General features: G+C 44.4%; 1 protein-coding gene across 1 annotated transcript in view; it reads left to right on the plus strand.

The window, feature by feature from the left end:
• The first annotated feature begins 6247 nt into the window (after nucleotides 1-6247).
• The window catches only part of LOC126214876 (glutamate-rich protein 2), a 290884-nt gene continuing 282043 nt past the window's right edge, over nucleotides 6248-15088 (plus strand). The window contains exon 1 of the mRNA XM_049941522.1: nucleotides 6248-6268. The gene's annotated coding sequence lies outside the window, so the exon portion shown is untranslated. The remainder of the gene's footprint in view (nucleotides 6269-15088) is intronic.

The following is a 15088-nucleotide window of genomic DNA, read 5'->3' on the forward strand; positions in this document are numbered from 1 at the left end:
GTGAGCGGTCGTAACTACGGCCGTGTCAAAAGGAAGCGGCAAGGTTCTCAGCCCGAAAGCTCATACAGTCAAAACTTGTTTCTTTCTGCCTCTGAATAAATTGTAACTTTGATATTTAGAGGGTGCTTTCTGATTATAATTTTAAATCTGTTTCTTTAAAAAATGCTTTTAGGCACTATTAAAGTGAATAAAATTCCCATTTGTTAAAAGGAATTTTGTTACGATTTCATCAGTTACTCCCTGGCAACTACTTCCATGCTTACATAGTGTGATTAAATGTGTTAATGTTCTTGATGAATCGCTAGTAAATAACATAAATTCTTAAGAACTTTGAAAATAAATCACGGTTCAGGTATGCTATTTTGTTCTATTAACGTTGGCTATCAAAGAGAGTCTACATTTTTCTGGACCCTCCGAATAACCGTAAACCCGTCGTTTCAGCAAAAACTACGAGGGTGGTTTGAAAAGTTCTCGGAACGGAATAGAAAAAGAAGTACTTATGATGTGTTGGTGAATGTGCCAACACCTTGTAGATAGAGGAGGCCGAAATGCACGCTATCTAACGCAGACGGGCGTGAATTCTGGAACAGGATAAGTAGTGAATTCTAATAAGAAAAGTATGCAGCTCCTCTAATACTTAACTTGTATTTATCCTTGTTGTGAATACAGCATTCTTGATGAGACATTTCATACGATAACTATCAAACTATGTAAGGCTAATGGCGCCTTGCTAAGTCGTAGCCATTAACTTAGCTGAAGGCTATTCTGTCTCTCGGCAAATGAGAGCAAAGGCTTCGTCCGTATAGGCGCTAGCAACGTCGTCGTACAACTGGGGCGAGTTCTCCTACGTCTCTCGAGACCTGCCGTGTGGTGGCGCTCGGTCTGCGATCACCCAGTGGCGACACGCGGGTCCGACATGTACTAATGGACCGCGGCCGATTTAAGCTACCACCTAGCAAGTGTGGTGTCTGGCTGTGACACCACAACTTATATCACTGAACTTTTTATATTTTTCAATGCAGTCTCCTTGTAGATTATTGCACTTGGTCCAACGATGTTCCAGTGCCTTGATCCCATCTCGAAAATGAGTTTCCTCTAGGCCTGCAAAATAGTTGTCAACTCCGGCTATCGGTGCTTTCTTTGACGTGAATCTTCGTCCAACCAGAAAAATTTTCAGTTTTGGGAAGAGATGGGAGTCTGACGCAGCCGTATCAGGTGAATAAGGCGGGGGCGGCAACAATTCATATCTTAGTTCGTGTAATTTTGCCATGGCGACGGCACATGTGTGTGGGCGCGCATTGTCTTGATGGAAGATGACTTTCATCCATGCTAAACCTGGCCCTTTTTCGCTTATCTTTTGTTGCAATTTGTCAAGGAGGTTAGCATAGTATTATTCAGTAATTGTTTGCCCAGTGGGGAGATAATCAACAAACAGAAGCCCCTTCGCATCCAAGAACACTGATGCCATGGCCTTTCCCGCCAAAGGCATTGTCTTTGCTTTCTTTGGTGGTGGAGAATCAGCATGTTTCCACTGCTTTGGCTGTTGTTTTGTCTCTGGGGTATAGTAATGCACCAACGTTTCATCTGTGGTCACAAGTCGGCGCAAAAAGTCTTGTTCGTTTCTCCTCAAGCGGACCAAACATTGTTACGATATGTCCATTCTCGTGCGTTTTTGATCCAGCGTCAAGAGTCGCGGCAACCATCTTGCAGATAATTTTCCTTCAATTTACGTCTATGGTCACAAACTTTTTGTTAACAGATTACCGGTTTCGGTCTTTAATGACCATCGTCAGACCTGTTTGATAAAAACAAAGTCCTAATGTACTGCAGCCATAGTGGCATCGTCGAATGTTAAATTTCATTTCTAATTCTTCCGTTAAAATGTGATACACCAGCCGGCCGGGGTGGCCGAGCGGTTCTAGGCACTACAGTCTGGAACCGCGCGACCACTACGGTCGCAGGTTAGACTCCTGCCTCGGGCATGGATGTGTGTGATGTCTTTAGGTTAGTTAGGTTTAAGTAGTTCTAAGTTGTAGGGGACTGATGACCTCAGAAGTTAAGTCCCATAGTGCTCAGAGCCATTTGAACCATTTTTTTGTGATACACCCTTTGAGATGACATCTGGCAAGGGTGATCAATTTTACGCACATTCAATCGGCGATCCTCCACCACCATATTGTGCGCTTTTGCAATGATTTCTGGAGTAGTGACACACCTTGGCCGACCACTGCGCGGATCATCATCTTAGCTCTCTCGACAAAATTTAAATTCATTTGTCCACTTGGCAACAGCTGAATATGAAGGAGCATAGTCCCACGGTGTATTCTGGAAATTGGCACGAATGTCCTTTGCTCTCATCCCTTTCTTTACGAAGTAGTTTATCACTGCTCGAATCTCGAGTTTCTCCATCTTCGAAGAACACTGCGTGGGAACAACAACAGAGCCACGTCACTGCCACTGCTCTCTTCCAAGAGCAACGACGGGTCAACGGGTAGTTCTCCAGAGATCTATCAAAAAATTAAACCAAAATTGTGACACCCTTAATATTTTTTAACCATAGCCGAAATGTGCATTTCCTGCTGAAAAAAAATCGGCAAATTTAACTACAAGATTAACTGATATCGTAAAAGTAGCGGGAGCATTAAAGAAAAACAACTTTAATAAATAGATGATTTGCGCAGTATTGCTGGGAACTCTGAGCTTTTTCGGTGATCTACTCAACACTGACTTTCAAGTGACATTTGTTCGGTTCACTACTTCAACTTTATGTTTACACTTTCAACTCAGCCAGTGCACATAGGAATTAGTGGACAGTGCAGTACAGTCGCAGTGCGTCGCTGCATGATGGCAAACCAATAGCTGTTGCTGGTTGTGGATAAACCTTATTCGCAGTTATTCGGTTTTAGCATCCATTATCACAGAGGATTATAAAATAAAGAAACAGAAAAAAACATGGAGTTTACACAGACAAGTTTGTAAGAACAAGGAAACGCATGTGTGAAGAACGATCGTCCGGAAAGCGCTTACAAGGCAGTACATCGACGGATCAAAAATTCATTACCTTCAAATAGGAGACAGTGTATACCCAGTACTTACTTGTGCTATAATAACCTTCAAAATACTATAACCCAAAAAAATCCAATAGAGTATACCAGACCACTCACAGATATCATCTAGTAAGTTCAGACGTACAGAGGTATGTATTACAAACAAACTGTCGAAGGCAGTACTGTAGAATATCACAAAAACATGAAGACCTACAGCCAAAAAATGTAGGATCCTTGCTGCAGTTAAGGTTGGCAATAAATGTCAATATTCTAAACAAATGGCGTTCATAACATCGATATATTGTAGAAGTCTGTAATGAAATTTCATCTAGTAGTAGTAAAACATGTAACGAGTCGTGATTATTAAAATGTGGTTAAAAGAATCTTATTTCAATCACGCAGCATTTTTAACAGATGTTAAATCAAAGAGCCACAATATGGCAGTAAACAAAACAACATTTTTTAAATGATGAAGCACAATATGAATCTTGTTTTTCCGTTAGACAGTTTTAAAACAAAATGAAAAACGAAACGTCAGAAGTATTGCTTCTTTTATAGGAATATAATATTATAAACCAACATGCTTAAATTGTTGTGTACGGTTTAGTGTGATATTAGGTTTACGATGTTAATAGTAGGTAATGTTGTTGTTGTTGTTGTTGTTGTCTTCAGTCCTGAGACTGGTTTGATGCAGCTTTCCATGCTACCCTATCCTGTGCAAGCGTCTTCATCTCCCAGTACCTACTGCAACCTACATCCTTCTGAATCTGCTTAGTGTATACATCTCTTGGTCTCCCTCTACGATTTTTACCCTCCACGCTGTCCTCGAATGCTTAATTTGTGATCCCTTGATGCCTCAGAACATGTCCTACTAACCGGTCCCTTCTTTTTGTCAAGTTGTGCCACAAACTTCTCTTCTCCCCAATCCTATTCAATACTTCACCATTAGTTATGTGATCTACCCATCTAATCTTCAGCATTCTTCTGTAGCACCACATTTCGAAAGCCTCTATTCTCTTCTTGTCTAAACTATTATCGTTCATGTTTCACTTCTATACATGGCTACACTCCATACAAATACTTTCAGAAACGACTTCCTGACACTTAAATCTATACTCGACGTTAACAAATTTCTTTTCTTCAGAAACGCTTTCCTTGCCATTGCCAGACTACATTTTTTATCTTCTCTACTTTAACCATCATCAGTTATTTTACTCCCCAAATAGCAAAACTCTTTTACTACATTAACTGTCTCATTTCCTAATCTAATTCCCTCAGCATCACCCGACTTAATTCGACTACATTCCATTATCCTCGTTTTGCTTTTGTAGATGTTCATCTTATATCCTCCTTTCAAGAGACTGTCCATTCCGTTCAACTGCTCTTCCAAGTCCTTTGCTGTCTCTGACGGAATTACAATGTCATCGGTGAACCTCAAAGTTTGTATTTCTTCTCCATGGATTTTAATACCTACTCCAAATTTTTCTTTTGTTTCCTTTACTGCTTGCTCAATATACAGATTGAACAACATTGGGGAGAGGCTACAACCCTGTCTCACTCCCTTCCCAACCACTGCTTTCCTTTCACGCCCCTCGACTCTTATAACTGCCATTTGCTTTCTATACAAATTGTAAATAGCTTTTCGGTCCCTGTATTTTACCCCTGCCACCTTTAGAATTTGAAAGTATTCCAGTCAACATCGTCAAAAGGTTTCTCTAAGTCTACAAATGCTAGAAACGTAGGTTTGCCTTTCCTTGATCTTTCTTCTAAGATAAGTTGTAGAGTCAGTATTGCCTCACGTGTTCCAACATTTCTACAGAATCCAAACTGATCTTCCCCAAGGTCGGCTTCTATCAGTTTTTCCATTCGTCTGTAAAGAATTCGCGATAGTATTTTGCAGCTGTGACTTATTAACCTGATAGTTCGGTAATTTTCACATCTGTCAACACCTGCTTTCTTTGGTATTGAAATTATTATATTCTTCTTGAAGTCTGAGGGTATTTCGCTTGTCTCATACATCTTGCTCACCAGATGGCAGAGTTTTGTCAGGACTGGCTCTCCCAAGGCTGTCAGTAGTTCTAATGGAACGTTGTCTATAGTAGGTAATAGTAAGCGAATATAATGACCCACTTATATACAGTATGCGTTCTAATCGTCAGAATCAAACGTAGTTACAAGGACACACTGAACCTCTCGTGGTGATTCCGAGAACAATTCAAACCACCCTTGTCCAGTGCCACTGCAGAAACGAGCGCATTCAGCCGCACTGCCGAGCTGCGCTGGCGGAGTGGTGCTCGCGAAGCCTCGAGGGCCGGACGGTCGCAGTGGTGTTGCCACGTGTACGGCTGTCAGCGTGGAGCAATAAGCGAAATGACTCGCCGCCCACACCCCCTCTCTCACGCCCCCACGCCGCGCTGTCCTGCCCCACCTATCCCCAATTAGGGCGGGTGGTGGCGGCCTTCGCCTTCGTGTCGCGCGGCGTATTGATCCGGGCAGCGGCGCGGCGTGCGTGGCGGACCAACCTGTGGCGGGGTGCTCCGCGGGGATCAATACGCGGGCCGCTGTAACTGGCCGCGCATAGGGCTAGGCGCGCCCCTCGCCGGTGCGTACGCCGGGGGCCGAGCGAGTGTCGCGGGCACTGCGCAGTGACGCCCCTGCCTAGTGGCAACTCGACGACCGGCGGGCGGCCAAGCTCCGAAACGCGCCAGCAGCCGGCTTGCGTGGGCGCCGAGTGCTCGCAAGGTGCCCCTGCTGTGCAGGCTACACTCCACCACCGTCGACTTCGAAGTGTTGCCTATTCACAAGGCGCCCGTTGTTCGTGGAGCTACCGCTGCTGTGCAGGCTACACTGCACCACCGTCGAGTTCCAAGTGTTGCCTAGTCTCAAGGCGCCCGACGTTCGCGAACCTACCGAAGTTTGACTGAGCGCGGTGCGAGTGGCTCCAGACTTGTGATCGTCGCAATGAAGTGTAGCTAATTGTGCGCCTGCTGGTGACTGCCAGGCGGCCGGTTGCAGAGGTGTCTACGCCTCCTCAGAGGCCGCCAATCGCGTGGAGAGACGACGCCGCCGGCGCAGCGGGTGGCGAAGGTAGTGTCGGCGTCGCCGCTGGCGTGGCGTCATTCGCACCGGAGACGCCGTGACGCGAGGTGGTCGCCGGCGTCGCGCGGGGGCAGCGGCAGCGTTGGGCTCGCTACCGTCGGTCGGGCATGGCCGGCACCCAGGTATGTAAACAAGGCGCCCAGGTATGTAAACAAGGCGCCCAGGCAGCGCGGCGAAGTAGCCAGCGCGTTTGGCAACCGCCCAGTCGGGAAGCGGAGCGCACCGCAGCTGTTTGTTTACATTTCCTCGTCTCACACGGAACGGTGCGATGAGAGCTAAAATCAAACACGGTGTAGACGATAATACATCGGTAATCAAATCCGTCTGGTCTCTTCCTATCAGCGTTTCTACCGTGGCAATGTAGAAGTGATACACTTAGTGATCAAAAGTATCCGGACATCCCCAAAACATACGTTCTTCATATTAGGTGCATTGTGCTGTCACCTACCGCCGGCTACTCCATATCAGCGACTTCAGTAGTTATTACACATCGTGAGAGAGCAGAATGGGGCGCTCCGTGGAACTCACGGACTTCGAACGTGCTCAGCTGATTGGGCATCACCTGTGTCATATGTCTGTACGCAACATTTCCACACTCCTAAACCTCACTAGGTCCACTGTTTCCGATGTGATAATGAAATGGAAACTTGAAGGGACACGTACAGCACAAAAGCGTACAGGTGGACCTCGTCTGTTGACTGACAGAGACTGCCAACAGTTGAACAGGGTCGCAATGTGTAATACGCAGACATCTATCCAGACCATCACACAGGAATTCCAAACTGCATCACGATCCACTGCAAGTACTATGACAGATAGGCGGGAGGTGAGAAAACTATCATTGTCGAGCAGCTAATCATAAGCCACACATCACGCCGGTAAATACCAAACGACGTCTCGCTTGGTGTAAGGAACGTAAAACGGTTCAATTGGCTCTAAGCACTACGGGACTTAACATCTGATGTAATCAGTCCCTTAGACTTACAACTACTTAAACCTAACTAACGTAAGGACAACACACATCCTGCGTCCGGCCATCCTGATTTAGGTTTTCCGTGATTTCCCTAAATCGCTCCAGGCAAATGCCGGGATGGTTCCTTTGAAAGGGCACGGCCGACTTCCTTACCTAATCCGATGAGACCGATGACCTCGCAGTTTGGTCTCTTCCCCCAAACAACCCAACCGACAACACACACATCCATGCCCGAGGCAGGATTCGAACCTCCGACCGAGGCAGCAGCGCAGTTCCGGACTGAAGCGCCTAGAACCGCTCGGCCACAGCGGCCGGTTAATGAGCGTAAACATTGGACGATTGAACAGTGGGCAAACGTTGTGCGGACTGACGAATCACAGTACACAAAGTGGCGATCCGATGGCAGCGTGTAGGTATGGCGACAGCCCGGTGAACGTCATCTGCCACTGTGTGTAGTGCCAACAGTAAAATTCGGAGGCTGTGGTGTTATGGTGTGGTCGTGGTTTTCGTGGAGTGTTGTTTTGCGTGGCACTATCACAGCACAGGCCTACAATGATGTTTTAAGCACCTTCTTGCTTCCCACTGTTGAAGAGCATTTCGGGTATAGCGACTGCATCTTTCTACACGATCGAGCACCTGTTCATAATGGACGGCCTGTGGGAAAGTGGTTACACAACAATAACATCGCTGTAATGGACTGGCCTGGCCTGACCTCAATCCTATACCACACCTCTGGGATGTTCTGGAACGCCGACTTCGTGCCAGGCCTCATCGACCCCCATCGATACCTCTCGTCAGTGCAGCACTGTGAAGAATGGGTTGCCATTCACCAAGAAACCTTCCAGCATCTGATTGAATGTATGCCTGAGAGAGTGGAAGCTGTCATCAAGGCTAAGAGTGGGCCAACATCATATTGAATTCCAGGATTACCGATGGACGGCGCCACGAACTTGTAAGTCATTTTCAGCCAGGTGTCAGGTTACTGTTGATCACTTAGTGTAGATCAGTCATCGAAGCTTGCAATGTTACGTAATGCGGTGTCAACACTCCAGAATGGCGTATCTGTAGAAGCTGTAGCGAATTCTTACCTGCGATTTGCGAAATTATTACGGAATGTATACACTTTTGGTTCAAAATGGCTCTGGGCACTATGGGACTCAACATCTGTGGTCATCAGTCCCCTAGAACTTAGAACTACTTAAACCTAACTAACCTAAGGACATCACACACATCCATGCCCGAGGCAGGATTCGAACCTGCGACCGTAGCAGTCACGCGGTTTCGGACTGAGCGCCTAGAACCGCTAGACCACCGCGGCCGGCATACACTTTTGGCTGGTGCGTAGGGTCGTAGCGTTTTTCGATAATTTGAATAAACACAACAGACAGATATAACAGAGATTACAGTCATCAATAATATATTCTCCTTAACTGTTTACAATAGTCTGCCAACGCTGGGGTAACTTTTCGATCCCGCAACTGTAAAATCATGTGGTTTTGAGGCGAAATATTCGTCTAGCCATTTTCGGAGCGCATTTTCATCCGGAAGGAAATTATTCGAAGATTGTTCAATATGAAGCAGAAAACGTGAATTTTTTAGGACGCGAGATCAGGAGTTACGGAATGGCTTCCCAACCCAATATCTGCATAGTGCGTTTTCGTCAGTATAGCAGGATGCGTAATATTAACTTATGTGGATGCGAACAGGTGTTTACACGGGGAATTGCTGCTTTGTTTTGGCTCAGCAATCCCTTTATTTCCCTTACATTAGCGTAAAAGACACCTCTTCTTTTCACCAGTAACGATACACGATAGGAATGGTCTGTGTTGTTCAGGAGCCAATTTATGACGAACAAGCAGAGATCCACATATGGCCACTGGCAGATTTTTGTGATGTCGGCTTAGAGCATGCGGTACCCACACACCCGATTTTTGAACCTTCCCCACTGCAGACAAATGTCGCACGATAGTGGAATGATCACAGTTCATCAGAGTGACGTGAATCACTGTGGATTAACGTGTTTAAACGACCTTCATCAATCCTTGAAGGTCTTCCTGAACGTGTAAAGTCACTAATGTCAGAGCGATGCTCCTTAAAACGACAAAACCATTTTCTTGCCCTACTCTGTCCAGTAGCGTTATCGCCATAAATGACGCAAACATTGGTGGCTGCCTCCGCTGCTGTTAGCCCTTTACTGAACTGTAACAGAAGAATATCTCGGAAACGTTCCGATTTGTACACTTGGTTCTCCATTTTCTAGCGTTTACAGCTCCAATCACTATCTCCGAATGACAGTATGTAAACTGAGGTTCCAACAGTGTAGAGTAAATAGAAAATGGCAATCGATAAATAAACCCATAGGAACCGGAATAGCAACATGCTAAACAAAAACTGTACGAGCTTATGCACCAACCCAATAATTTATATTATTTAATGGCTAACCCGTGTACTATCCCACGTGCAGAGACAATAAAAATTGGATTTTCAGTATTATATATAATTATCGACCGACTTCAGAAATTTAAAACACTGATAATCTATTCATTAAGAGCTACAATGTTATGTTAAAGGTTCAACGCAGTAAGTCAAATATAACGGCTATACACTGTGTCCATGTGTTGAGGCAGCCTAACTCACGCCGCGGATATTACCCGGACTATATTCTTTTAATATCTCAGAATGAGAGCACTTACCCACTTCCAACAGAGTTTACCCGTAACTTCAAACCTTCCCAAAGTTTTTAAAGCTGATACACCCCTCCTCCCTCCAAAATAATGGAAGGAAGGAAGGTTAAACGCTAATAGATTTTCGCTGTTCATCCAGGAAAACTACATGCATGACGTTCTAATTTATTACTTCTTTACGGTTAACTATCTCTAATCACAACAGATTTTGTATATAATATCCGCACATGCTACTGAGTGTACCTGCAAACTTATATAACCGTACGATACATGGTTCAGGAGATATATTGAGATGTATGTTAACCCAGCTTTTCCTTAAAACGGAGAGCAAATGAGCCCCAGAGTGTAAACATCCAGTGTTTGACGACGAGAGCACTCAGATTTCAACAAACTTTAAACATAATTTCAAATCTATTGTAACGTTTTTCCATTAGTCCGTGGTGAATAATTCGAAACTATTGAAACCAACAAGACTAGGGTTTTGTGTCTTCAATCATAAACGTTTTGTATGGTTAACGTCAATTATTTAACACATTACATCATTTGTAAAGGAATCACACGTTTGAATTAGTTTTATACGTGAGAATTCGATTCTTTAAAAATTCTGGACGGAGGTGGACACTTGTGAGAGAGGAATATGCGTAGATAATCTTTAAAATATAGTACAGCATCAAAATTTGGTGCTTTCATTTGAACAAACATGGTATGGTAACAATGAAGTGACTTCCAGATGTTGTTTACACTTTTGAATCAATATACACAATTTGCACTGATGACACTACACTACAAGTTACACACACACACACACACACACACACACACACACACACACACACACACACACACCACACACAATATACATAGTGTATTATAGCACAGATGCCTTTATAGTTCACTCTGTCTCTGTACTCTTCCCATCTATTGCCATTTCCTATTTCCTACCTGTCACTCTATCTCGTACTACACAATCTTGTTTAACCTATGAGTTCACCATTAATCAACTCCGATGAACGGTCGCATTACTAAACGTTTGTTGCATTTCTGTAAAAGGATTTTGTATATTGTATTGCACTATTTATTAGTATTATTCCTGGATGAAAGCCACACATTATAGTTAAAGTATTCACTTAGCTTTTGTAATCTGTAATTCTAATGTTGATTTTTAACATCAAACATCGCAAGAACAGAAGATCATATTACATTTTTCTAAAGAATATGTAAGTGAAACATTTGTTTAAATATTGAGATGTGTTGTATAACACGTAAGCTATGTATTATCTTTGTAATGGTGAGATACCTAAATAAGATGTGATGTTATGTCCAACTTGTAATGTCATCTTTGAAAATGATGTATTTTAGTATAACACAGTAAACAACACGTAGGAGTTGCTTCATCGTGATATCCTATACAATAAAAAAACAGTAAACTTCTCAGGTACTGGTTTTAGTGCGTTGGATCGCTCGTAACAACTGAAATACTGATGATGAAGCTATGACTACAAAAAAAGCACGCTAATGAAGGGACAGTAAACTAATTTTAGCATTACATTTTTCCACCTACGTTACAGGACTGGTTTTGCCAAAAATATCCCCTATGGCAACCATAATACAGAAGACACTCTGTTATACGTTTTTGGTGGGAACATGGGGTTCTCGAAAGTCAAATTGTGAAGCCATGAGTCTGAAACACGCCTTATAGCACAGCTGTTCTGAAGCTCAGTAGACTGCTTTGGTTGAGTCTTATTTTTTTCCTTCCTCCTAGCCTTGTATGAATTTTGTTTTCATCTAAGTGATGCGTTTCACCTGCATTTCAGGATCCATTCTCAATAGCCAACGCTGATTGTTTTTTCCAATCTTCACACGTACATTAGAGTGATTTTGTGCACAGCTATTATATTTGCAGCAAGTGCGGTATATTTTTTTCCCCAAATATATTCGGTCGTCAGCTTCACAAATGGATCACTTTATTGCTTTAACAGGTTAAGACAGATTAATATGTCATCTACGGAAGTTTAGTAATGGCTCATACAACGGGTACGCAGACGCCTATACCTTCGTCAATGAGGTAAATAAAGCTCTAGTTTCAAAACGCTGTAGACAGAGAACCACTGCTCAGAATGGCGTCAAATTTTAACAGGATATTATTGACGCAGGGGGAAACGTCATGGAACTAAAAAAGTTAAAGAAAATTTTACCAATAGATGGTGCTATACGCGTATTAACGTAAGTGGGATCGGCTACAAATGACAGATAACTCACAATACGAAGGCCATGGTTTAAATTGCAGTTTATACCATTCATACTGTTCAATGTGAATGAAAGGACAAGTTATGTAGTCAACATTTGAGGCACTGTTGGTCAGTTGAGCCCATCCACCACGGCAAGGTCGTACAACATCAGCTAGGAAAAATAGGGCTTTAATTGTCCTGATGTCGAAAATCGCATAAAAAGCATAAAGACATCGGTTTTCTAATTGCCTTGAGACAGGTGCAAGGCATGTTGAGTGTGCTGTCCACCGTTCTGTGCTGCAAGTTGAAACTGAGAAACAGCCTGTTCCTCTACAGATCGGAGTGTCTCGGGGTTATGTTCAGAATGCGCAGCGCAATGCGTGCTTTCTTCAAGTCAGTTACGTTTGTCATTAGAGCACTAAACACAACATCAGTCAGATAACCCCACAGCCGGAAGTCACACAGATTAAGACCAGGTGATCTGGACGGCCAGATTGTAGGGAAATGACGGCTGATAATTCTAGCATTTACGGAAAACTTCTGCAGCAATGTGCAGTGTGTGGAGAAGCGCCATCTAGCATGAATACGATTCTACCCACACACCCACGCTGTTGAAGGGTTGGAAAGACGTTGGTGCATGCCAGTGACTGTACAGGTAACAGTGTCTGTAGGACTCGTCTCCTCGAGAAAACACGGTCCTTTTTAAACCATATTCCATAACTGCAATCGATTTCCTGTCAAATGGCCAATTAACAGAGATTTTTCCCGCCAATTTTCAGGTGGGATAAAGGACAGGGAGAGCTGGGGGTTTCCCAGAGGGGAAGGATTAATTGACTGACATAGTTAATTAACTAGTCAATCAAATTGATATTAAAAGTAACGGTGAGGGAAGTTCCCAGAAAGGTAAAAGGGAGGGGAGGGGTAGCGGTTTTTCTGAAGAACTGGTTATTCCCAGGGAGTCATGATCCACTTAGCAGAACGATAAGTTAAGAATCTGTCAATCAAAACGACAGATGAATCCAGGGGGTCATAATCCACTTAGCGGAACAATGGATTAAGAACCTCTCAATCAAAAGAGAACAATAGTGTGGCCCCTGAATGTACACTTGCCCCTGATGTACGCAACCTGCACTAGCAAAGTACGTTGACTCTCTCTTTGCCCGCCAACTATGTCGTCAATCAGCAACATACAGTCATCTTTGCAGAATGAGGCGGTATTGGTTCATGTAGGTGCGGTTTTTTCGTTCCCTATATTCTGCAAGTCTGCATATTGACATGTCCTTGGAGATGCAAATCGGCTTCGACTGTCCACAGTATGTTTCACGGCCAGTTGCTGTCCATTTCCATGCAGACAAGACATATCGGAGTGAACATCTGTCTTCTTGGCAGGTCAGCAGCAAACAGCTCCTGAACATGGGCAATTTCGTACGGACAGCAATGCAGCACGTTTCGTAGGATGTTGCACACTGTACCCGCAGGCATGTCCAGCGTTCGCACAACTTCCCATTCACTGCATGTTCGCACTCACCTCTCGATCCCTCCTGCAATGCTGTGGCCAAATCTTCATCCTATGTCAGATCAACTGCTTTCCTCCCTCTGCTACATTCACTTAGGAAGCACCTGCCTGTCAGATTTTGTATAATTTTCTCTAGAGCCTTAGCAGTCATCGAAGCAATGCCTTTTTTCATAACCTTAAGTGCCTGGAACTTCTGTAGGGATACTCGAACACAGTAACCGTTCCTGTGAAAGAGTTTTACCAGCAGCGCGCCATCCTTCATAGAGATAGTCTTGTTGGACGCCTCGGACGCAAACCGAGAAAATGTGCCGCGCGTCTACCAATGTGCATATTCTGACGCTTATGGCGACATTCATTGGTGAAACTTTCGTTACCTACTTTTTGTTCCATGACGTTTCAGTCTGCGTCAATAATACACTGTTCAAACTTCACATTATTCTCAATCTGTGGTTCTCTTTCTACAATGTCTCGAAACTCAAACTTTAATTATCGGCGCAGCAGAATAAAAATAAGAGATGGAAGATAAATAAGTAAACTGTTCATTTTTTAAAACTGATCGCCATAACTATTAACATACACACATCAACAAAACTTTTGCATCACCCCGGTTCCTAGAACGCCTGAAGATAGACGCTGACTGTGGCTATTGTATCACAGACACAGTCCCTTTGACTGTTCAGAGATGTCACTAGACCCACCTAAAGAAGTAAACAACCGTGCATGAGCAGTGCCTATTAGACGGATGGCGTCCGACAGCCCATCAGTTCCAGTCATTCCACCAGGAAGGAGGTACACGGCTCGTGTTGCCTGTAGTTCAACCATGCCTAGACGGTCAATAATGCGGATCAGTCGCGTCCGCAATATTACTTTGTGCCAGGATGGGCTCTCAGCAAGGGAAGTGTCCAGGCGTCTCGGAGTGAACCAAAGCGATGCTACTGCAAAGGGCTACTACTGCAGTGCATGACCGCTACCTACGGATTATGGCTCGGTGGAACCCTGACAGCAACGCCACCATGTTGAATAATGCTTTTCGTGCAGCCACGGGACGTCGTGTTACGAGTCTAACTGTGCGCAATGGGCTGCACGATGCGCAACTTCACTCCCGACGTCCATGGCGAGGTCCATCTTTGCACTCACGACACCATGCAGCGCGGTACAGATGCGCCCAACAACGTGGCAAATGGACCGCTCAGGATTGGCATCACGTTCTCTTCACCGATGAGTGTCGCGTATCCCTTCAACCAGACAATCGTCGGAGACGTGTTTGGAGGCAACCTTGTCAGGCTGAACGCCTTAGACGCACTGTCCAGCGAGTACAGCAAGGTGGAGGTTCCCTGCTGTTTTGGGGTGGCATTATGTGGGACCGACGTACGCCGCTGGTGGTCATGGAACGCTCCGTAATGGCTGTACGATATGAGAATGCCATCCTACGATCGATAGTGCAACCATATCGGCAGCATATTGGTCTTAATGGGCGACATTTCGTGCCCCTTCGTGCCCATCTTGTGAATGACTTCCTTCAGGATAACGCCATCGCTCGA

This window comes from Schistocerca nitens, chromosome 12, assembly GCF_023898315.1.
Source record: "Schistocerca nitens isolate TAMUIC-IGC-003100 chromosome 12, iqSchNite1.1, whole genome shotgun sequence".
Lineage (NCBI taxonomy): Eukaryota > Metazoa > Arthropoda > Insecta > Orthoptera > Acrididae > Schistocerca > Schistocerca nitens.